A 24,660-nucleotide genomic window follows, 5' to 3' on the forward strand; every position below is an offset into this window, starting at 1 on the left:
CTGGAAACATTGGCTGGAGCGTTTGCTGCATCTGTCAGTCTGCGATTAGGGGCCAGTGGTCCACGCTCACCTGACAGCCATCCTCACTGAGAAGTAGCCACTAGGGGCCTGTCTCTGTAAGTGGCCTGCTTCTCTGGCCTTCACCCCCTTTCTATCTATCAAAATCTCCCTCTGTCTCCCTGACTCTCTCCCTCCTCTCAAAGGCCCGAGCTTCTCCCCTCTTCCTCCCTGCTGGCATTATCTCCTCCCACAGCTTGAGCTTTGAGGAAACAAAAGCCAGGTGTCTTGGCTTTGGACTTTTAAAACAAACCTCCCTCGAGGCAGGGGAAAAGAGAGGCCTGGCTTCCTTTGTAGAGCAGAGGGCAAATGCTGAGATAAAAACACAAATTAATATATCAGTAAATTATCCTGTCCCACTGACATACTCTCTAATCAGAAAGACAGTGAAAACACGGGAGGATGCCAGGAAAGAATCCAGGGGAGGAAGGAGGAGCCACAAAGCCAGCAGCAGCCCAAGGAGAACAGCCCCTCGGGAGGCTGCAAAGGCTGAACTTTTCCCCTGAGATTTTACTGGATGTGCAGGGAGCACCAGCTTGCACCACCGTGGGATGACAGGAAGAGACAGACAAGAGCAAGAGATGGAGAATGGAGGAACCAAGGAAGAAAACTAAAGCAGGGGCAGAGAGGCAGGGCTAATAATCATGTGGGCTAAGATCTCACTCCTTTGGACTCATAATCATCACAATGACCTTCCTTAGTGGCCATACTCACTACAGAAGTCGCCCCATTTTAAAGACAAGGGGCTGGGCGTGGTGGCTCACACCTGTAATCTCAGCACTTTGGGAGGCCGAGACGGGTGGATCACCTGAGGTCAGGAGTTCAAGACCAGCCTGACCAACATGGAGAAACTCCGTCTCTACTAACAATACAAAATTAGCTGGAGGTGGTGGCGCATGTCTGTAATCCCAGCTACTCAGGAGGCTGAGGCAGGAGAATCACTTGAACCTGGGAGGCGGAGGTTGCAATGAGGGGAGATTGTCATTGCAATCCACCCTGGGCAACAACAGTGAAACTCTGCCTCAAAAAAAAAAAAAAAAAAAAAAAAGATAAGGAAACAGGAAGTCCAGGATAAGTGGACTTTCCCAATGTCCTGCACCTGCTAAATGATGGAGTCAAGTTTTCAGCCAGAATGTGGAGAATGGTGATCATGCACTTAACCACTTTGCTGTTAGTACAGCCAAGTCTGTGATCTGATCAAACTGGAGAACTCAGTTGGTATATGTAAAGAATAAACAAAAACCTGGTAGAACCAGAAGAATTTGAGACTATTAAAGAGAATGAGCCAGAAATGGTGGTGTGAGCCTGTAGTCTCAGCTACCTGGGAAGCTTAGGCCGGAAGATCTCTTGAGCCCAGGAGGTTGAGACTGCAGTCATCACACCACGGCACTCCAGCCTGGGTGACAAAATGAGACCTCATCTCTAGGAAGATAAAAAAAGAGAATGAAGCTCTACTCCCAGGGCTTCAAATATAAATGAAATTTTCAAGTGAAAGAATAAAATTGTCACATCTACCACCTGGTGAAGAGCTTGCACAAACATGGCCTCATTGGCTCCACTCAACCCCGTGGGATAAATCAGGGCTTACTGCCCTTTTATAGATGTGAAAACTGAGGTTCAAAAAAATTAAGTGACTGAGCCAAGTAAATAAGAAGCAGAGTTTCAGATGGAACACAGTTCTACTGACTCAAAATCCAATGTTAATGGCATGGAGGACATTATTTGTCAGGGGGGCTCATAGTCCTATACTCAAGGGTTGCCAGGGAAGAGGAATGAACTAATATCCCTTTTCCCCATGCATGCTGGTGGGTTCACTTAGGAGAAATGCATGTTGAAGGTCAACTAGTGGGGTTGCACAGATGGGAAGAGAAGGGGGATTTTCAGGTGGCTTTCAGCTTATGCATTTGATTTGGCAGGAGAGGAGAGGTAGTTGGGATTCATGATATAAAAGAAATATGCAGGAAGGGAGCAAGAGTAGCAAAAATTGCAAAGCTATGAGATAGAGAGGAAATGCAGGAAGGATTTCAAAGCAGAGTATAGGCAAAGAATGCCTGGCATACAATCTGAAGAGGAAAAAGATGGGGAAAGGAAGTAGGAAGTGAAAACTGAGGGAAGTGGAAAAGAAAGTGAACATGTGGATGATTTGGAAGCTGTCCTCAAAAAGTAGAAATGTGGCCTGGAATCTGTACAACACAAACTAAAGAGGATATAATGTTTGGGATAGGAGAGGAAACACCTGCTTAAGAAGGGTGTTTGAAAAGTCAGAGCCACACCCAGACCAGAAGATTCAGGCAGACTGATGGACATCATTATGATGAGAAGAAAAAAAAAAAAATCTGTAAGTTTCAGCCAAAATAAAAGAACAAATGTGGAGTGAGGAAAGGAAGAACAACCACAAAATCAATGTTCTTTCTAGAACTTGCTAGAATCACAATAGAAATATTGAAGCACTATTAGACCAGTATTTTCTAAACATATCTGAGGATAGCACCTCCTCTAACTTTTTATTTTCTTTTTTAAATTTTTTGAGACAGGGTCTTGTTCTGTCACCCAGGCTGGAGTGCAGTGGCACGATCATGGCTCACTGCAGTCTCGACCTCCTGGGCTCAAGTGATCCTCCCACCTGAGCTCCCTGACTAGCTGGGGTCACAGGCGCATGCCACCACACCCATCTGATTTTTCTGATTTTTAGTATAGAGGGGGTCTCACTATGCCATCCAGGCTGGTCTAGAACTCCTGGGCTCAGGCAATCCTCCTGCACTGGCCTCTCAAAGTGTTGGGATTACAGGTGTGAGCCACCATTCCCAGTCCTCTTTTTTATTTTTAAAAATCCTTCTTTAATATCTTGTGGAACTATAATTTTAGGAACATAGTTTATAAAATGCTAACTTGGTAGCATTAAGGTGGACTTTTCCACCCCTGAATTCCCTCCTCCCAAATTGTAGTCCTTTCTGATTTTTGAATGATGACTAATAACTCTTCCGATTCTTGGTGCTTTCACCGTGCCTGCCTATATGCGACCTCTGTTAGATTATGAGCTGAAAACCCAGGCTTGTTAGAATTTTGCATAAATAAGCATCATAGGATTTTGAGCATTGGCTTTAGAGACTCTCCCATGAGCAAATATATGAGCTTGGCACCCTGAAGCTTTTGCAGCTATTTTGACTGCCCGCAGAATTTTTCTTGCTTACTTACTTGTTTCTTAGCTTCCATTCAGAAGGCAGAACTTTCCAGCTAATTGACCTCCAAATAGTTGAAGCGTGATTGTATTATTGCTACTAATAATATTGGCATTGCATAAAAGCAACAGAACCAGTCTGCAGATTATACACTGCAGAGGCCCTTTAAAGAAACAGTTAATCCAGAGATTAGGCTGCATATTTTGAGGACTTTTTCGAGTTTTTGTCATGCACACACACTCATCTGATGCTTGCAACAGTGTTGAGCATATTGTTTGTGAAGTGGTAGTGAACCTCAGTATGAGAAATACATGACCACCTACTGGTGGGGTTACAAAGGCAGAAATTCAGCTATAATCAAACAAACAAATGCATTCTTCTTTCTACACATTCATGAGACAAGAGTGTAAACTCACTTGTGGAATTTACAGTTTTCCACAAGTGGATTTGGTGGAGGCATCTGACTTGGTCTGTTTCTGTGTCTTTCACTGTATGCATCTCTTATCATAAAATTTAAACAAAGAAATGACAGTTGGCCTCTTGCCATGGAATTAGATTCCATTATAGAATAAATTCTTATCACTAGTACCAATGGTTATACCCAAGATGTCTTTTTGGATACGTTTAAGGTAGATATTTCAGGGTCCAATCAGATACATCAAAGGAAAATAAATGCTAACATAAAAATGGACAAAGGAAGGGAAATAATGATGTTGCTTTGTGCAACTTTTAGAGTACTTTGTTTCATGCCAGACATTACCTTTATCTGTCTGTCCCATTTATCATAAAAATTTTACTTTGAAAATGTTATTTTAGAAGGAAATTTTGTTGTGACAAGACTTAAATGTAGGAGGTGAAAGAATTAGATAGTGAACATCCAGGTATCCATCACCCACTTTCGACAATGAACACTTTACTTCTCTTGCTTTTTCACATCTCTTGCCATCTGTCCTTCCCTCCACCCAATCATCCAACCATCTTGATTTTCCGACGCATTTCACATGAGTTGCGTGCCTTGATACCGTTACCACTAAACTTTTCAGTATGCAGATCATTAACTAGAATGCAATATTTACTTACAAGGTTTGTTTTTGAGGTGGATACAGTATAATGTTCAAACTATGTACATTTTGGTGGATTTTGGCAAATATATACAACTATGTAACCCAAACAACTCTCAAGATCTGGGATGCTTCTAGCATCCCAAATTGTTCTCTCATGCCCATTCCACCAATCCTTGCCCCATTTTCCCAAAGACAACCATTATTTTGATATATAATTTTTCACCCTAGATTAATTTTACCCATTTTAGGATTTCCTGTAGATACAATTATGCAGTGAGAAAAAGACGTGCAGGGCTTTTTCACTGAGAATAGTGGTTTGGAGATTCATTATGTTGTTGTGTGTCTGTACTGTAGTTTGTTCCTTTTTATTGTTGAGTAGTATTCCATCATAGCCATATACCACTGAGGAGAATTTTGAGAGAGAGAGAATATGCACCAAAGAATGCCAGAGGAGAGTTTCTGGGATAATGAGATGGTGGTGGCTGGGGGGACCTGAGGTATTTTACTATAAAAAAGAGCACTTTTAGGAAAGGACATGAGAACCACCTTCTACTATTTAAGGCAAGAATCAGCACACATTCTAGCAATGGGCCAGATAGTAAATATTTTAGGCTTTACTGGGCCATGTGGTCTTTTTTCAAGTACTTAATTCCGACTTATAGTAAAGTAAAAGCAGCCACAGACAATATGTAAGTGAAGTATGATTGTGTTCCAATAAGACTTCATTTATAGACACTGAGATTTAAATTTCATGTGATTTTCATGTGTCACAAAATATTATTCTTCTTTTGATATTTTTCCCAACCATTTGAAAACTTGAAATCCGTTCTTAGCTCATGGCCCATATAAAAACAGATGGTGGGCCAGATTTGGCCTACAAGCCATAGTTTGTCAATCTTTGATAAAAAAGCACTGTCAAATGGAAGAAGGAATAATTATTCTGTTTAGAACTAGTGGGTAATATGAAGACTAAAGGAGGCAGCTTTTGCTCAGAAAACTGAAGATCTTTCTATTAATTAAAGTAGTGTTGAAATGGATTCTAATCCCCTACTTTGTCTCTGTCCTTTGCCCCTATTGGTAGCATAGGATTAGCAGGACAGGCTACAGGGCTAGTCTGTTTAGTGCAATTGTCCAGCTCTTCTCAGTCTAACTTTGTGACCTCTGGCAAGCTAGTTAACTCTTTTCTGTTTCCATTGATTCATCTATCAAATAAGAGCAATAATAGATCCTGCCTCCTAGAGGCATTTTCAAGATTCAATAAGTTAAGTGTCTATGAAGTCTTAGGAACAGTGCTGATTCACAATCAGTACTCAATATACTTAGGACAGTGTCTGGCACACAGTAAGTGTGAAATATGTGTTTATTATTATCATTACTGTTGTTATTGCTTTAATTATTGGGAAGTTGGATAGGCATGTGTGAGAATTTTGTTGAAGGAATTCCTACTTTTCATAGTAGGCTGGACTAATAGATGCTTAAGTTGCTTTCCTGTCCTAATCATCAGCATTCTCTTCAATTTAGTGCCTGATACTTTGACCCTGAGGCTCAACTGTTATTGAAATCTGAGAAGAAATAATATAACATTCTAGTCATTAATATTAGCATAGCCTACATAATAAGGTAAAAGTACAGTTGGGCCTCCATATCCCTGGGTTCTGCATCTGCAGCTTCAAGTAACCACAGATTAAAAATAATTGTTAAAAAAAAAAAGAAGAAGTAATAATACAGCAATAAAATGAATACAAATAAAAATACAGTATGATAACCATTTACATAGCACTCACATTGTATTAAGTATTGTAAGTGATCTAGAGATGATTTAAAGTATACAGGAGGATATGAGTAGGTTATATGCAAACACTATACCATCTTATATAAGAGACTTGAGCATCTGCAGATTTTGGCATTGAAGGGGATTCTGGAACCAATCTCCTGAAGATACAGAGCAATGGCTGTGTATTTTGTTTCTGCTTGATCTCTCCTTACCCTGGATCTTGGACCTACCTCTCAGTAGATCTGATTAATTATAAGGCCTCATGTGGATGCTGACTAGTTGTAATGCTACATGTGAGAAAGTGAGAGGAGTAGGGATCTTTGCTTTGTAAAGGGAAATGTGTCAAAGCATCAAGCAAGCATTAATTTTTCCTAGGAGCTTTATTCACATATTGGGCAATGCTGAATAACCAGATAGTTGTTCCAGTATTAATGCAATTATGTCTGGATGTCCTGTGATGTTGTGGGACTGGTGCTCCAAGTCCATTATGATTGCTGCTGCCTGTCGAGAACAGGGGAATTCAAGTAGAGTTGACTGTGGTGGATCTCCATTTGCAATCCCTCATCCCCCAGTTATAACACTTATACCAGATTGTTGTCTTTGTTTACTTGGTCTACGAAATGTATTTTCCCAAGCCTGATTATTTATCTTATTTTTCTCTGTTAGCTGGCTGGAATGATGGCCCCTGTTTCTAGGTGTGGTAAGCACGATATAAAATCACAAAATGGTACTAGCAGAGACCTGTGGGATTATTTATGTCAACATTTCTGTTTTCCACTTGAGAAAACCAAGGCACAGATAAGAGAAACTTCATGCTTCCGGTCCAGTGCTCTTTGTATTATGCCAGATTCATCTTCGACTGTAAGCAGGATTGGATGTGGGGCGTGTTGCTGAAGGTGGCAGGAGGGCCAGATGGAAGCAAGCCCCATCTTCATGCCTATAATGTAGAGTTTTGGGATTATTTCCAAATAAATATATATAATAACTGGAATACTACCTCTATTATATTGAACACTCTCAGAAAACACTGTAAATATCAAATAATAAAGCCTAATTCATTAAAAAATCCTGTTAGGGGATGTCTTTATTATTTCACATATTGGAATTTCAAATGGTGGCATTGGTCTCAGTCTTTCTGTAACTCACAAAAGCCCTGCTGATGAGAAAGTGATACCGTAGTATTTACATGGGTGCTTAAACATTTAGACATCCATGTGAACAGACAATTCCAGGAAGAATTGCTGTTAGGACACAGAGCAACATCAAGGCAGGCCTTGATTGATCCTAGATGATAAGTTAAAAAAAAAAAGGTCAACATGGACGTGAAGAAAGAACAATTGAAGGGAAGAAATGCTAGATAGTGAAAAGGGAAAGAAAAGAAAGGAGGTAGTGTACCCTGGCAGTTCCCATGAAGTTAAGGTGGCAGGGGAAATGCAAAGCTCTCTGATGGGGCTGAGTATCCTAGTCTTTTGACAAAAGTAGAAATGGGGGCTTTCCCCATTAACCCCCACATTACTTAATGTAGCCTGTTCAACAGTCTCATGTGTTTTTTGAAGCATAAAGGATTTGAGTTGACTCTTACTATTTTCTAGCTTGACTCAAAGCACAGGAAGTTCCAAGGTTTCACATAAACAATGTCATGAGAGTTATTAATTTTTGGAGTTAAGATTATTGCCTCCTAACTGACTTTCTGAACTTTTTGAATTTAGTAACTACTGCTTTGAAGGTAAATACTTGCTTTCCATATTAAAAAAAAACTCCACTTTTTAGAGTATGTAAAATGACACACTAACATGAACTAAATTCATAATGAAGCCGAATTCTTTTAAAAAATATTATATCTATAAAATTAGAAAACCATTTCACCCTTTTGTGTAAAATACCTATGCTAATGCCTTGCTCACTCAATTTTTTTTTAAATCAATTTTAAGAAGAATAAAGAATTCTGCTGCAAAAACAAGTTGAAAGTCTAAAACTTGTTTATTGCAGTAGAGGCTCCAAGATCACACATGTCCATTAGAGGTATTCAGTGCAGGGTCACTGGAGGGTCGGCAAGAGACAGCCAATTAGATGTCTGTTTTTCCTTTCAAAGTCCTGTCTGTTTCCTTCACTCTCTTCAAAACACCCAAAGTAGACATATATATCATGAGGCCAAAGCAAAAAAAAATAAAAAAGCCTTAGAACATTGGGAGTTGTATTATCCAATAGTCATATGCATTTTAAATACCCATCATTATCAAGAGGAAAAACGAAGCCCGGTGTCTGATAAGAGGATGTGCTACAAAGTAGAATACTATTCAATTCTGTCTAAACTTAGGCAGGAAAAGGCTACTGAATGCAATCCTTGGTTTTTCACCGTGGGAGATAGATGACTTCAAAGTTGTAGCAAAAGTATTTGTTTAGAGTAGGGAGGATCAAGACTTTCTGGTATTTGCAGTGAAAAAACAACAACAACCCAGCCTATCTTTTAGAAAAGGAATGCATGGTTAAATTGGCTCAGCTTGTCCCTAGCAACCTGAACTCGGAGGCCACATTTTTTCCTCTCTAAGAAGCAAGTGGGAACTTGAAAAGTATGTAGCATGTCGTGAAAAGGGAGCAGTGAACTTTGCTCAGGTCTGCAGCCAGCACTGAAATCTGAACCTTCTGTAGTCCCTGGACTGGTGTCCCACCTCCCTGCCCCCCAACCTTCCTTTTTAATCCCTCTGCATAGAGCGCTTTAGCAAACTACCTAGGACTGGAAGCAGAGCAGTTGTGACTTCCAAGAGAAAACCTGTTCTCTAAGTATTTCTGATGCCATTAAGAAGGAAATGCTAACGACACCAAAAAAAAAAACCCCACTAAACCCAACTTTATAATTATGATTATGATATTCAACCTTATTTTTTATAATATATACGGAGAAAATATAGAAAGATTTTGTTTTGTTGCATTCATTTTAAAGATAGCTTGAGAAGTTTTGGAGGTTCCCTATGTAGAGATTATCACTGCCTGGAAAGATTTTTCTTACCTTGTTGGCGGGGAACATCATTAAAAGCCCTGCATTTAGGCAGCTTGCAGTATGAATCTTTTCACAACAGTAAGTTACTTGGTAACTTGAGCTGCACTCGTTCCTGAAATTCTTTCACATAATTGAAGATTAACTTGATTCCCCGGATTGTTGAAGGTGGTTGACAGTGTGGGGCTGGGGTGGGTGGAAATAGATTATTCAAATCACAAAGAAGTAGGTGTACCCTAAGTGACTGCTCCATTACTGATCATGATGGTTTGCCTTCCTAAGTATTCATCAAGCTTGGTGCTGCAGGATCGTGTGGGGAGGGAGGAGAGTGCACCGCCAATGTTCAGAAAGCAGGTCAACCTCCGAGAAACTTAAATATTTTGTAAAGAGACTTATATGTAGTAATGGCTACTCCAGAATCCATTAACGCCCAAACAGGCTGACTCAAGGGTTCTGGCTTTCTCAAGTGGCTAATGTAAACAATATGAAAGTCAATAGTCGGGGACATTCCAAGATAGTATTAACACGATTGATTTATTGATGGTTGCACAATGGGAGGTTATCTTTTGTTAATTGACTCAGTAAATAAGCTCCCAGGCGTCAGTGCATAGGGGGAAAAGCAACCAGTGGAGGAAAAGGTGAGGCACCTGGGTTATAATTTTTTTCCACTCCCAGCCTGTCTTAGTAAATTCTGTACCACTTCCTCTGCCAACCTCAAACACAGCTTAGCAATTTTAATTTCGGCCAAAACTCTGCATCCATGTTTCATGAGGGGAAGTCTCAAGGGTGGTATGTTCCTATCAAACAATCAAACTCCTTCTTTCCCTTTCTTTCTCTCCTTCCTTCCTTCCTTCCTTCCTTCCTTCCTTCCTTCCTTCCTTCCTTCCTTCCTTCCTTCCTTTCTTTCTTTCTTTCTTTCTTTCTTTCTTTCTTTCTTTCTTTCTTTCTTTCTTTCTTTCTTTCTTTCTTTCTTTCTAACTTTTGCTTCAGGAAGATATAAAGCAATAGCAGGTGTGTGAGAGAGTTCACTGACTTGGCTTATTTATTAATACAAATCTAGAAATGGTAGGGAAGATGCGTGTATGATCTTTTAACCTCCAAGAAGTGATTGACCCACAGGGATAATACATTGTTTGCTGTTGGCAGTTATTTATGAAGCACTTCTCTATAAAGACTACTATAATTTGGTACTTCCTCCTCCTAGGAGGAAGGGGGAAAGAAAAAAAATGCTTTATAAATTTTGGCCGATTCCTAGTACAGCAGTCCCCTTTATCCGCAGTTTTGCTTTCCACGGTTTCAGCTACCTGTGGTCAATCGCAGTCTAAAAATATTCAGTAGAAAATTCCAGAAATAAACAATTCCTAAGTTTTAAATTTCACACTGTTCTGAATAGATGAAATCTTCTGCCATCCTGCTCTGTCTCACCTGGCCTGTGAATTGTACCCTTTGTCTAGCGGATCCACGCTGTATGCCCACCCCTCCCCGTAGTCACTTAGGAGCCATCTCTGTTACCATATTGACTATCACAGTGTCACAGTGCTTGTGTTCAAGTATTTCTTATTTTGCATGGTAATGGCCCCAAAGTACAAGTATAGTGATGCTGGCAATTCAGATATACCAAAGAGAAGCCGCAAAGTGCTTCCTCTAAATGAAAAGGTGAAAGTTCTGGACTTAATAAGAAAAGAAAAAGTATCCTGAGGTTGCTGAGATCTACAATAAGAATGAATATATTATCCACAAAATTGCGAAGAAGGAAAGAGAAATCCATGCACAGTATGTATAGGGCTTGGTGCTGTCTTCAGTTTCAGGAATCCACCCAGGGTCTTCCAGGGTGTCCCTCAAGGACAAGGGGAGACTGCCGTATTATATCTGCTGAAGTGGGACCACCTGGATCAATTCCTAACACTTTGAACTTGGCAACATAGATTTTTTTTTTGGACTTTTACACTTTTATCAGCAATAGTTGAAAATTTTAAATTGCTCACTCTTTAACCCTTACTGTCTTCTAGAACAGTGGTCTCCATCCTTTTTGGCACCAGGAACCGGTTTTGTGGAAAATGATTTTTCCATGGACAGGGTTGTGGGGATCATTTTGGGATGACACTATTCCACCTCAGATCATCAGACATTAGATTCTCATAAGGAGCACCTAACCTAGATCCCTGGTGTGAGCAGTTCACAATAGGGGTCGGCTCCTATGAGAATCTAATGCCACTGCTGATCTGACAGGAAGCATGATCCAAAGTAATGCTCCCTCGCCCACTGCTCACCTCCTTCTGGGGCCCGGTTCCTAACAGGCCACGGATTGGTACTGGTCCACAGGCCGGGGTTGGAGACCTCTGTTCTAGGAAACTCAAAAAACATCAACTTCTCCTTTCAGGCTGTCTTTCCCTCTGTCTCCTTAAGGCTTTTCTTTTTTTGATATGGGCATTCTTTAAGCTCTGACTTCTCTTTTCCTCTTTCCTCTGCCATCTCCTGTCAATCTCTTCCAGCTGCTGGCTGCACTCTGCAGGCGAGTGCAGAGTGAGAGTGAAGTACAAATCAACACCTGCACCCACTCCAGCTCTGTCTGCACCTTCCAACCATTTCCTGTCCTGACTTTTCTATTTCCGTACCTAACCCACCCCATCCCATTCTGCCATTGTTTTTGGCCCCAAAACTTGGAGTCCACCTCACTTTCTCACTTTCTTCTGTAAGTTCCCAAGTCCTATAGATTCTGCTTTTAAAATGTATAGTTCATAAACGATAAGCTTTGCATCCCAGGTAGATTACATTGGACTGTGGATTGGCACACAGTAAGTATTCAATTAATTTCTGTTGAATGAAGGAATGAGTGAGTGGCTCCTCCTTAAACCAGGGTCCCTGCTCCAAAAAATAATCCTACGTAGCTTTGCATACCACTGTATTCTTCTTCATAATAATCATCTCTGATCACATTATTTCAGGGCTCAAAAACAGTCAGTAACTAGTTTTCTCCTGAATCCAGGGTAAACCACTCTTTTTTCAAGCCACCCACAGTGTCTTTTTGTTTATCTTCCACTAAACTCCTAAATATCCTATGCTTAATACAGAATATTGCTTATTTTCCTCTAAAATCTTTTTTTTTTTTTTTTTTTTTTTTTTTTTTTTTTTTTTTTTTTTACTGTTTTTTTGAGGTCCATTTCAAATGCTACCCTGTCCATGGAGCTATTTTTAGTTCCATATACCTCTTTCTCAGCCAAGCTAGATGTGCTCTTCCTCTTGGGGCATTTATCGTATTCAGCCTGTATCATAGATATTTCTATACTTGATTTATTCTTTCCTAATAGAAGGTAAATGCTTGGGAGACAGGAGCTAAATCTTACTTCTTTTTCCTATGCCTGAACTCTCAATGCCTTGCACAGAGTAGGCACACAGAATGCTATTATTGAATAACAATGATTTTTATATTCTCATCCATGTGAGTTTTTTTCTTTCTCCTTTGATTGCATGTTGTTGTTCAGCATTGCGTGAGTGTGTGTTTTTCTATTTGGTATGTCCTGCTTAGCACCTTTAGTTTTGAAAGACACATTTAATTATTTATCTTTCCCATTTTGACCTATCAAATAAAATGTATTTTTTTCATGTGAATATCCAAAGTGAGAGAGGATACTGTGAAATGTCTCATGAACTGCTGTTCCGAGGTAGTATTTATTAGCAATCCCTCTATCTGGATTTCTTTGAAATTTTATTTTTATTTGTACAGATTTAGGGGGTACAAGTGCAGGTTTCTTACATGCATATGTTGTGTAGTGAAATCCACATTTATCATCATTATTTTAAACTGGTCTTTGGAATGCAGGGAGGTCCAGGAGCAGGGCTCCTTCAGTTTGCCCTGCTGCAGCCCGCTTCGGGTTTGTCCAGCTTTCTGTTCTTTCCCTACCCCTTTTAATGTCTGGGAATTAGTTACACTGAAGTTCCACTTCATACAGAGCTGCCTGCAACTTGAGATGCAAACTCCAACACTGTGGGCCACTTTTTAGAAGCATGTGGTCATTCGGGAAACAAAGGCACTCCTGTTTCCTCTTCTCAATAACAATTAAGACATCAGATTAATAGAATCTTTAAATTCTTGAACTATGCTGGCAGAATAGTTTGTGTTTGCTTTAACACAAAGGAATACTTTCTGAACCCTAAAGGTCACCCAAGAAATAAGAGAGAGACGGCTTATGAATCGTGTCTACTGGTAGATTTTTGGAGAATGGCATGTGTCCTAGGCAGGGCGCTCTGGCTTTGGAGGGACTTGGCATGGGAGTACTCTGTGATTTACTCTGGAGAGGCATTTCCTGGGCAGGGAATCCCCGGTGTTGAAGGGGCATGCCATTAGGAGGAGAAGAAGAAATGGGGGCGGGGCAGGGTGGGGAAGAGGAAGGCTTCCTGGTTCACATTCTGGCATTCACTTAATGAGTGTAATGTTCTTGCTAATGGGATTTAACCACAATACCTATCCCTAACCTTGTCACCAAAAAGGTAGTCTACATGCCCCTTTTTTTCAATACCGTCTGCCTGGTAACTGTGCAAAAGTCTGTTCTCCCAATTTTCTAAATGGTAATCCTAGAATTATCTTGGCTCAGAAATAAATGAAGAACTCGTGTACAGGACTCAAATTTCCCTACAGGGGTTGTAACTGAAACAAGGATTAAGTGGCAGTACACAAAACCTCTCAAGCAATGGACAACCTGTCAATTGCTAAACATTCTATGGTAGAAGGCCTTTAGTTTTTCTCTTTTATAAAGCTTGAGATCAAGTTTTGGTAAGAAGTGAAAAAGCAAGGCAATTTAGCTCCTTTAAAGGATTGCTTGTTGGGAAGGACAGAGCTATATTTAACTCTGTGGCTGTGTCTCCAGGAAGCTAAAGCAACAAGGCAATTAAATGGTGAATTGTGTGTGTAGAGAGGGGGTTCGGGGGAGGGTGGGTTAAGGAGATGATAATATAGGCCTTAGAAAAGAGTCTGTTTAGAAAAAAAATTTTCAAAACAGTTGCAAAGTACCATGAAGATAGAACAGGCTATTGCCTGACCACCTGTTGCACATCGCAAACCTTTATTTTGAAGTGGCACAGACAAAGCCTGAATAACTCCAAGTTAACTCATATGGTGATAGCAATAATAAACTCTGTGTCATTTATTATCTTTCGGCAGCAAATAACAACAGGGTCTTGCCCAAAATCACATAGTTGCTAAGTGGTTGAAACAGATTTGAATCTTGTTCTCTTTCTCTCCCCGCTTTTAGTTGCTTATACACTATGCCTCCTATACTCTTCCCTGCTGCACCGGCATTTTATGATTTTAAAATTCTTATGTTACAGCACTTTGACCTTCTAGGAGAAAGGCATGAAATACACCCCCCTCCCACAATGTCCGTACTCATATACGTGTGTGTGTGTGTGTGTGTGTGTGTGTGTGTGTGTGTGTGTAAAACATCTACATCTAAATCTACAATTTAAGTGGAGTGCTATCCTTAAAAAAGGAATAATGAGAAACTCATTTACACTGTAATTTACATTCAGATTTCCTGGAACTGTAGCTTTACTCTTTTTTCTTTTCTTTTCTTTTTTTTTTAAAAAAGAAAACTCAAAACTCCTTTTATTTATAATAATTCCTGCAGATTTGGCTCTGCTTATGTCCTAGATACGGGGTTATGGATGTGGGGCAGAGATCAGCGAGATAGACCTGTGTCAGGAAACAAAACAGCAGGATAGAATTGAGTGTCATGTAACTAGCTCTCAGTGATCATTTTTTTCTTATTTTGTATGGTAAACCTAAGGCCTATTTGATTTTGCATCTTTGAATTTAAATCCTGGGTAAACAGGTAGATGTCAGCCAATGATCCCAAATGGAAATTATTGACTTACAAGAGGGTAAGTAATTTGACCAAATCTCAACACAAAATTCTTCTTCTATGAGTGGAGTTTAAAATTGCAGGACATTTTAGTGCATCGTCATTTTTCTTTTTCACACCTATTCCCTTATTGAGATAGGTAGGAATCAAGAATTGCATCTCTGGGAAGATTGATAAATATTCTTTCTGAAAAAATCAACAGTATATGAATAAGAAGTATATTTCCTTGAATGATATAGTTGTTAGTTTAATACCTTAAATAAATAAGGTATTCAATAATTTTTAGGAAAATCAAATTTAGAAATAAACATTTGGGTATGGAGGGCCTAACAAGGTTGTTCTCAAAGTAAACAAAGGGATACTTACAATCTTATTGAACCTCTTTGGGACCCAGCTGGACAAGATCATTGCTCAGGTCCTCTAGAGTTCTAATATTCTTTGAATCGATAATAGCCCAACGCCCTTTCATTTCTGGGCCCGTTCATTTAGGGATGGGATAAAGTAGTCAAGAAAGCAAAATTCAGCTGTTGAGTTCAGAGGTAGTTATAGATATAAATCAGAATATTTCTCCCTACCAGATCAAAAAGAGAGAAGTTCTTATATCTGCTCGTGTTTGAAGCAGAGCAGCAAAAATGGTAGTGAATATAAAAATCTAGCCTTATTACAAGACCTGAGAAGCAGTTCTCAGGGGGATGGTCTTGCTATCAGTTACCTGAGATTATTTAATTACAAGCAACTCATGATTACCTGTAAAGGCGAGAGATACGGTGGAAAACTCAAACAATGGTTGCTGCAAAATCATATAAATTGGCTTAGGAATATCCCGTGTGACTTCACACCCCCTCCTGCAAGAAATTTGCCTTCCTAATTATGTTTTGCTTAGCCCAATATTAAAAATTAGTTAGTTTCCCCAGAGTAGTTCTGAAGTTAAACTGCAGAGGGAGTTGGTTCAAGAGCATGCCAACTGGAATACGGAGGATGAAACATTTTCTGGCACTAATGTGGCAAAAATTCCCAAAGTTAGTTTAATCTTAAAGAAAAACATAATCTTGAGCACCTTACCAGCCTTCACATATTATCTGAAATGCTATAAACATTTGTAATGATTACATAAATGAGATTATTTTTATTTAGATATGTGTGTTTTTACCTTGAGAATGTGTGTTCTCACTCTCATCTTTCTTGGCAGCTAAAGAAAATAATAAACCAATTTTCACAGACTCAAGCATAGTGCTCTGTACACACAATTGGGTGCATAGTGCATTGAAGACAGATTAGGCCAGATTTGGAAAGTTAGACCTAGAGGTGGCTTAGAAATCTTGCATCCTTGGGCTACAAAGTCATTGTCATAGGGGGTTTCTTGATTGAATTATTTTCTTTCTTTCCTTCCTTCCTCCCTCCCTTTCTCCCTCACTCCCTTCCTTCCTTCCTTCTTTCCTTTTCCTGAATTTAAATGACTTCATAGTCCAATATTCCTAGAGCATATACAAACTTGAAAGCAGGCATATATTCCTAAAATTTATGGTTTTTATACAATTGCAAATCCAAAACAAATTTACAAATTGATTTCAAACAAAATGACAAACTCAGCATTCATATTAACAACATTGACTTAACGTGATGGATATGGTTTGCTAACATTTAATTGCCACTCACAGTATTAATGTTGTTCCAACAGGTATGCTGATGATGTTTTGATTTTAGTAAGCCTATATTTCCTCGTAATGTATAAGACAATTCCTTAACACTTCTCTTTAAACTACTGCATTGGTCCTCACAGCATGCTGGAACATCATTTAACCTTCACTTGGCACAAATGCGTGATTTACTTGGGGGTGGGGTCCAGGTTTTGTGGAGCCTGAAGATTACACAATTTTTAGGGCTTTTAAAAATATATAAGAGAGAGAGTGTGTGTGTGTGTGTGTGTGTGTGTGTGTGTATATATATGTAATAAAAGTGAAATAAAATTTGCTAGGGTCCCTCCCAAGACATTGGATCTGCATAGGAGTCGAAGCTCAAGCTTCATTAGCTTCATGGTAAATCCACCTGTGTTAATGTATCAAGCCCTTCTCTATTTTTTTCTTGTTGCTAATAAAGAAGAATGACCTGGCAACAATGAGTAGTGACATTTTTTTTTTTAACTTTGGGAAGATCAATCTTAAATTACACATTAGTGTATTTAAAGATTATTCTCAACCTAAAAACAGAAAATCAAATATTGTCATTGATGACACAGAGACGACTGAGAAGTACCTTTTGGTTAAATTCATTTCCCTTGATAAATTCCAAGGAGGAGTTGCTGGAAGCAAGTTTTAGAGCTCTCACCATACTTTTCTTGGTTGGATTTACAGAGGTCAAAGTTTGGAGTGCAACTAGAGAGGTTAGCAGTTCACTTTTCCCAGCCTGCCTGACTTCTCATAGCTTAATCTTTGGGCACAGCTGCTGTGAGCACACAGTCCCTGGGACTCATATCTTGCCCTGCTCCTGGCCTGATGACGAGATTGGGAGGAACTGTGGACAGGTAAGGCCACAAGGAACCTCAGGCCAATATTTCTCTGGAGGGCAGAGGGACAAACAGAATCCAGAGGTTGGGATCTACCTTGGGGACAATGTCTCAGAGTCCAATGGTGGCAATGAGATGTGTTGTGAGTCCGAGCCAGGGAGGGAAACAGCAGGCACAGGGGATGTTGAAAGGTCAGCCAGGCAACGGAAACCAGGGGTCAGGAAGAATTCTGAGCTATGATATCAGTTGGCATGCATGGTGGGGCATGTATTCATATCAAAACAAAGTGCATTTCATTTTTCAGGACCCAAGATCTTCCTGCCTTCCTTTCCTGGTAGGACTCAGGGATTCTTCTTGGGCTCATAGACACTAGGTCTGAAACCATGCATAAGGACAGGAAGTGGGTGTGGCTCTTCCTTATTGAGGAGATTCTGGAATTATTTTTATCAGAGTTGATTGGAGAATAAAATATGGTAGTCAAGATCAGATCTCTCCTCTCAGGCTCTTTTCCTTCTAAGACAGGAGAACCTTCTGAGAAATCCCCATAGTAGGGAACCCTCATGCTGCAAGTAGCCAGGATACACATTCTGATTTGAGCTGAGTTCTAAGAAAATCTTTATTTTGGGACATTTGAGGCTTGTCATCAAAGAACTCTAACTTTCTGTCTCCCTGCTATCTGTCTATCTATCTATCTATCTATCTAATCATCTATATTCTTTCTATATATTTTCTATTTTCTCTCTATATTTATATTCTATATATTTCTATTTTCTATAGTATATATGTTAGATATATATTACAGAGAGATACATTCTTTTTCTCTCTCTATATATGTAGGAAAGTGTTTTGTAAACGGTGAAGAACTACCATATATCAGGTTATTATAATCCCATTTCTGTCCAATGGAGATGCTGATTTTTATCTTGCTTGATAATTGTTTTCAGGTGAGATTATATCACCCGATATATGCTTTTTAAATTTCTTTTTCTTGTTTCCTTTCTGTTTGTTTTCTTTTTGCTTTTGTTTCTTTAGTTTTCTGGTGAAAAATGATTCCATTGGAAATTTTATATCAGAACAACTGTTTTCAGAAAAGGAAGGGATTCTCAGATTTAAAGGAAAAACTTTCCCTAAAAGTCAGAGCAGCCAGAGCTACTAGGAAACCCCTTTATCTAATCAATCAATTCTTAACTATAACACACTCAACTGATGCTTGGGTAGACTATAAATTCCAAGTCACATGAGGTCTTATCAGTTGTAATACTGAGCAAGAATTAGCCACTCTGTTTTGGTAAGATGATAGCTGTGGGCTAATTCATTTTTTCTTGAAATATTTGGGGGATTTGAAAGCCTAAGAAGTAAACAGGTTATTTTGTTCAGGGAACCTTCTCTGAAAGAGTTACCAGGGTTCATCTGATGACATTAGCTTTGCCAGTAATTTCCATGATGTCAAGGGCACACGGGAGATTAAAGAGGGATTAAGACCTGCTTGCACAGTCAAAGCATCACAGTAAATTGACTTGACTTGGCAGGCTGCACTTCAGGTTGGCACCCTTTCACCACCTAATCATATACAATCCAGGTTTGTGGTGTTAGCTAGGCTACTTTCACAGAGGCCAAGAAATGTTAAGCAGACAAGGTAGGAGGTGAAAGTTGCCGGGAAGGGGTGGATGGACTTCCAGGAGAATGCTCAAGGCCAGGCTGCCACCATGAGCTGCCGAGGAGGATTAAAACATTAAGGAAAATGTTTGTTGTTGTTGTTGTTCTTTTTTCCCCAGAATCTTTCAAAAATGAATTTCATTTTCTATTTACCCTCCTTCCACCCACTCCCAAGTTTTCCAGATATGTGTTCCTATTAAAACCTTTTTAATCCCTCAGGTTATTATCAACTCTTCTGCAAAAGGAGTCAGGTTTGCCCAGGAACTTCACTGAATAAAGATGAGTTTATATTTTAAAAAGGAAACAGCTGGATGGCAAAAGCCAGGGAGGGAGGCAGCTCTTGTTTCATTAGCGAAGGGAAACTCGAGGGCCCGGAGAGAACAACTGGGCTGGCAGCCACGGCGGGGAGAAGAAAAGGAAACACACGATCATAAAGAACTAATCATGAAAAATGGAAAGTGAGAAAGAGCCAAGAACAACAAGCAATAAATAGATTTGGAAGGGGGAAAAAGATGAGGGGGAATGAAAAGCCATGCTCAGGAAAGAAGCAACAGAGCATGTGCATTTCATTTGAAAAAAATTAATAGTTCTGAAAATCATTAAACAGGCTTAAGGAAAATGTTTGAAGATAACTTTTCAGACCCAGGTTTTATTTCTACGTGTTGTTTAAGAGTCTATTCCAGTGCATGAAAAAAAAAATCAGATGGAACTAGCGGGAGAAACTTAACATACAATGTGCCTGAGTGATTGGTTTCCCTCTGCTTTTTTTTTTTTTTTTTTTTTTTTTAATAATTTCTGCCTGATGGTGGAGAATAGAAGCAATTAGTTTGGCTATGTAGGATCACTGAGAAATCAGGGGATTCTAAGATTAACTCGTACAATTCTAGCCATAATCAGAAGTATCAAATACATTTTCACCTGTGCAGTAATCATGTAATGTTCATTTGTTAGTCATGAGGGGGTGATAATTCAGCACTCACAGGTATATCTTTAAATATTTTCAGATGAAATTAGCATGGATTAAAGGAGGGGAACTAAGAGGAAAACCGGATCCTAGTCTGTCCTTCATCTTAAAGGAGGACTGTTGGTCATGTTTGTATATTTTATCATGTTGAATCTGTTCATCCAAACACGGCCAATAGTTTAGGCAATCCTAGAGAGAAGATATATATATATATCTTCTACACACACACATATATTCTTTGAAGTTTCACATCAGTTACAGATAATACTTTACCAATGAAATGTTGCTGGTCCTTTATTTGGGGGATGCCTTAGTAGCGTTTTAAAAATTAGTTTTTAATAGCAGCATTTGTTTAAGAAGGAAGAAAAAACGCTTGGTGGTACCTTCTGGAATGTACATTAATCTTGTTAATGACAGTACAGTTCATGGTTGGCCAAACAGGACTTTTGAATCAACCTGTATTGTGTGTGAGTGTGTATGTGCTTGAGAAAGAAGGCCAGGGCACTAAAGATACATGAGAAGTGCATGAAGACAGGATGCAGGATTTCCTATGATTTTATGTTGTTCTTAATTAGGAAGCATATTGGCAGCAAATGCTAACATGTGTTAGGATGTTTAGCTGAAGCCAAATAAATGTTTTCTATTACAACTCTGAATTCCATGCCTGGTTGGAACCCATGCTGTTCTGCTCATGGCTTACAAAATCCCGTTAAAAGTCATCTCAAGGGCCAATTTTCTGTTGGCTCACAGAGCAAAACTACTTTCACCACATGTTTTCCTGAAGGGTTATCTACAACTCCGGGTGGAAGTCAAAGATTGGAAGAGGATGACCTCTGATCCTGGAACTGCATTGCTTGATGGTCAGGAAGGGTTCTTAGTAAGCAAACTCAGTTTAATCCCAGAGTCAGAAGTGGGTGTCAACAAGCCAAAGCAGTATCCTTTCAGTTCTGCTACTTTTTTGTCTTGGTGGAAGAATAGCCAACAGAAGAAGATGGAGAATCCAGACCAAAAAAAAAAAGATGAGGTAAAGTAGCTACACTTGTGTACCTAAGGAACCATGTAAAAATATGCTATTTATTTATTTACTGTTTTGAGACAAGGTCCTGCTCTGTCACCCGAGCTGGAGTGCAGCGGCAGGATCTGGGCTCACTGCAATCTTCACCTACTGGGTTCAGATGATCCTCTCACTTCAGCTTCCTGAGTAGCTGGGACTGCAGGAACACCCCACCATGCCTGGCTAATTTTTGTATTTTTAGTGGAGACAGGTTGCCATGTTGCCCAGGATGGTTTCAAACTTCTCAGTTCAAGTGATCCTTCTGCCTTGGCTGTCCGAAGTGCTAGGATTACAGGTGGAAGCCACCGGGCCCGGCCATTTTTCCTATCGGTGTCTTTTTCATTGCTGTGTCTGAGAAATTTTACACACGCTCATATATGTAGCTGAAGTGATGCAGGAGTTCCCTGGGACCAGCCGCTTGGTACTCTCATTTATTAATATCAATAAATCAATGAAACCAGGTTGCAAGGCAATCTTAGGTATTTATTCACCATGCTAGGACCGCATTGCCTGGAGCTCTTCAGCAGTTTTTCACTGCGGGGCCTTCACACAAGCTAGTCCCTCTTTCTGGAACATTCCTCTCCATGTTTTGCACGGCTTCTTCCCTCACCTGTTTCAGATCTCTTCCCAATTGTACTCTCTCTCCCAGCTTTCCTTGATCCCTTCATCATTCTTTCCTCTATTTGTATTTATTTATTTTTGTTCATTGTTTTCTTCCCTCCTCTAGAACACCCATTTCAAGAAGGAAGGACATTTGTTTTGTTTTCCCTGCTGTGCCTCAATGCCTAGGACAGTGTGAGGAACATAGAAGGTGCACAACTAATAATTTAGTCACTGAATTAACGGTCCAGGGTGTTTTTGTCACTTGTTACAGATGTGTGTGTGTAACGTTTTCAAAGCCTTGGAAGTTATTAAATCACTTTCCTGCATTTTATATGCAAGACTCCTATTATTCTTAATAAGAGTCAGCTATACATCTAGACTACATTTAAAAACAAAAAAAACCACTACATTTTCCTTTGCCTTGTAAACAATCCCACATGGTATATGGGCCAAAAAAAAAAAAAAAAAAAAGAAAATTAACAAAAAAGGGAGAATGTACCAAACCATATTCAGTTAGTAAAAGGAGATGTTTTTCCATATTCTTAAATGAAGATCTTTTAACCAATATATCCAGTCTCTCACAAACCATAAAATGAAGTGACTGGCTATCAGAACTAATTGTGAGAAGAAAAACTGTCATCTTTAAAGCAGTAAAATCTTCATAAAACTGTGTAAACTAATTACTGGGTTAAGTAAAATCACTGAATTATATCAGGACCTTCCAATGTCTCCAGGGCAGACATAATACAGTAATTCTCTAATAGTCACTCTAGGGAGATACTGTAATGGGCGGGATGAAGTCATTGCAATATTCTCATTTAGTTTTGGTCCTGAGACTTATAAAGAGAATACTGGTGGCAGATTGCACATATGGAAGAGATGCCTATTCATTTCACATGATACTAGCTGGCCTTTCCAGGCTGTGGATCATGAGCTCAGGGGAGCCCAATGGAGATGGGCATACTTACTTATTCTGCAGAGAAGATATGCCTTTAAATCCATTTGAATGTTTCTTCTCATCCCTCCTCATCAAAGACAGTGGAAAATATTTGTGTACAGTATTTTTTGCTTTAGGTTATTTAGATGCCCTCATGTATATTAGGTTTTTGCACGTGAGTAAATAACTAAAAACAAGAGCAAGACCTACCAGAAGCTTCAACAGAACAGATGAACCACAGAAGACCTCATGTTCCTTTGAATTAGTAAAAGGCTCTGTAGTTTAAGTAGGTATCTTGGTAATCTAGGATAAATCACAAGGATTGGGTAAACTCAATGGAATATTGAAGGTTTATTTTATTAGGTAATTTTATGTACATTTAGGCCACGTATGGTGGCTCACGCCTGTAATCCCAGCACTTTGGGAGGCCAAGGTGGGTGGATCACTTGAGGTCAGGAGTTTAAGACCAGCCTGTTCCAACATGGTGAAATCCCATCTCTATTAAAACTACAAAATTTAGCTAGGCATGATGGCACGTGCCTGTAGTCCCAGCTACTTTGGAAGCTGAGGTAGGACAATTGCCTGAACCCCGGGAGGTGGAGGTTGCAGTGAGCCAAGATCACACCACTGCCCTCCAGCCTGGGCTACTGAGCGAGACACTCTCTCTCTCTCTCTCTATATATATATATATACACACACACACACGCACACACACACATAAAATACATATACGTAAAATATCATTGTTTTCTCAAACCTCAGACTAATCTTATACTCAATATGGAAGATAATCATAACTCGTCACTCTGGATTATAACTGCTTACATATGTCTTTCTTATGAGATAATTCACCCTTGAAGGTGAGGCCTTCACTTTATTTGCTTCATTCTCCAGTGTCCAGTTTGTGGAATGAATGAATAACCCTTAACGGAAACCTGGCTGTGATTCCCTTCACTATTAACTTTTCCTAGAGTTATGAATTCCAGTTAGAAATTTGTTCAGAAAACCACTTGTCCTTAGAAATATAATTTCACAAGACACACAAGTTGATTTCCTCATAGTCTAACATGATGATTTCTACCCTGGCTCAAGGCTGTGATCCATGAAGAAGAGTGATAGGAACCAGACTTCTTAAAAGTGGTGAGTATCAGGCCACAATCTCAGAAGATAGTGTATGAGGAGTAAAATCGGGAAGACACATTCACATTTACCCAAATGGCTTGCACATTAAAAGCTGTACACCCTCCCCAACTCCAATTAACTCAGAGGGAAATCTTTGTGCTGGTTCGGTTCTCTCTAATGTGTCTGAGCCTGCCATTGCCTGGCTGGCCCCTGTGTCCCTTTGGAATTGATAATGAGTTTCAAGAGAGAGGAATAGTCCTCACTAAGCATGTCACCCCTATTTAGCACCTTTTCCAGGATGGCAGCCACTATTGTTTTATTATGTCTCTGATCAGCTGTCACTATTCATAAAGTAATCACTGCCATTAACACATCATGCCTCAAGCCATCTGCTGCAGCATGGCACACACAGAGCTGTTGGTTGCAAGCAAAGCAGGTGTCACCTAAAAATGACAGTACCACAGTAAAGGTGGGAGGTCATCATGGTGAAAGAGGATATGTCATGTCAAATAACTCTATTTTTTGATGTATTATAGTGCAATGAGCAATAGTATTTCTTGCTCAATTTGCAGAAGGCTAAAATTAAAACTTCTTATTTGAGATACTTTTTTTCAATATTGGTAAGTTATGGAGATAAAAAATATCATTGAAGTTCTTAAAACAATAGCATCTAGATTGCAAATGGACTCTTGCATTAAATTTGCAGTCAAGTTTAAAGCATTCTTGAAGAGATCTGATCTGTCAAACCTTTATTTGACAAGTATTTATTGAGCACATACTAAGTGACACTGACATGTGGCTGACCCACTCGAAATATACAGTTGCTCCTTAAAAACAAAAATCACGAGTAATGTGTACAGTGGAGAGTCCTGATCTTAGCTGCATTTTTGAGCC

General features: G+C 39.5%; 2 long non-coding RNA genes across 4 annotated transcripts in view; one reads left to right on the forward strand and one right to left on the reverse strand.

Moving 5' to 3' along the window:
- Positions 1 to 7,140, forward strand: part of LOC103886056 — a 28,771-nt gene extending 21,631 nt beyond the window's left edge. For all 3 annotated transcript variants that reach the window (XR_001904612.3, XR_001904613.3, XR_649457.4), the window contains one exon: positions 6,741 to 7,140. This is a non-coding gene — a long non-coding RNA (uncharacterized LOC103886056). The remainder of the gene's footprint in view (positions 1 to 6,740) is intronic.
- LOC101026441 lies at positions 6,436 to 9,285 on the reverse strand. Its single transcript, XR_649458.4, has 2 exons — positions 9,082 to 9,285; positions 6,436 to 7,011 (listed from the first exon to the last, which is right to left on the reverse strand). It is a non-coding gene; the product is annotated as an uncharacterized LOC101026441 (long non-coding RNA).
- Positions 9,286 to 24,660: the final 15,375 nt, after the last annotated feature.

The sequence above is a fragment of the Papio anubis genome, chromosome 7 (assembly GCF_008728515.1).
Source record: "Papio anubis isolate 15944 chromosome 7, Panubis1.0, whole genome shotgun sequence".
Taxonomy (NCBI): Eukaryota; Metazoa; Chordata; class Mammalia; order Primates; family Cercopithecidae; genus Papio; species Papio anubis.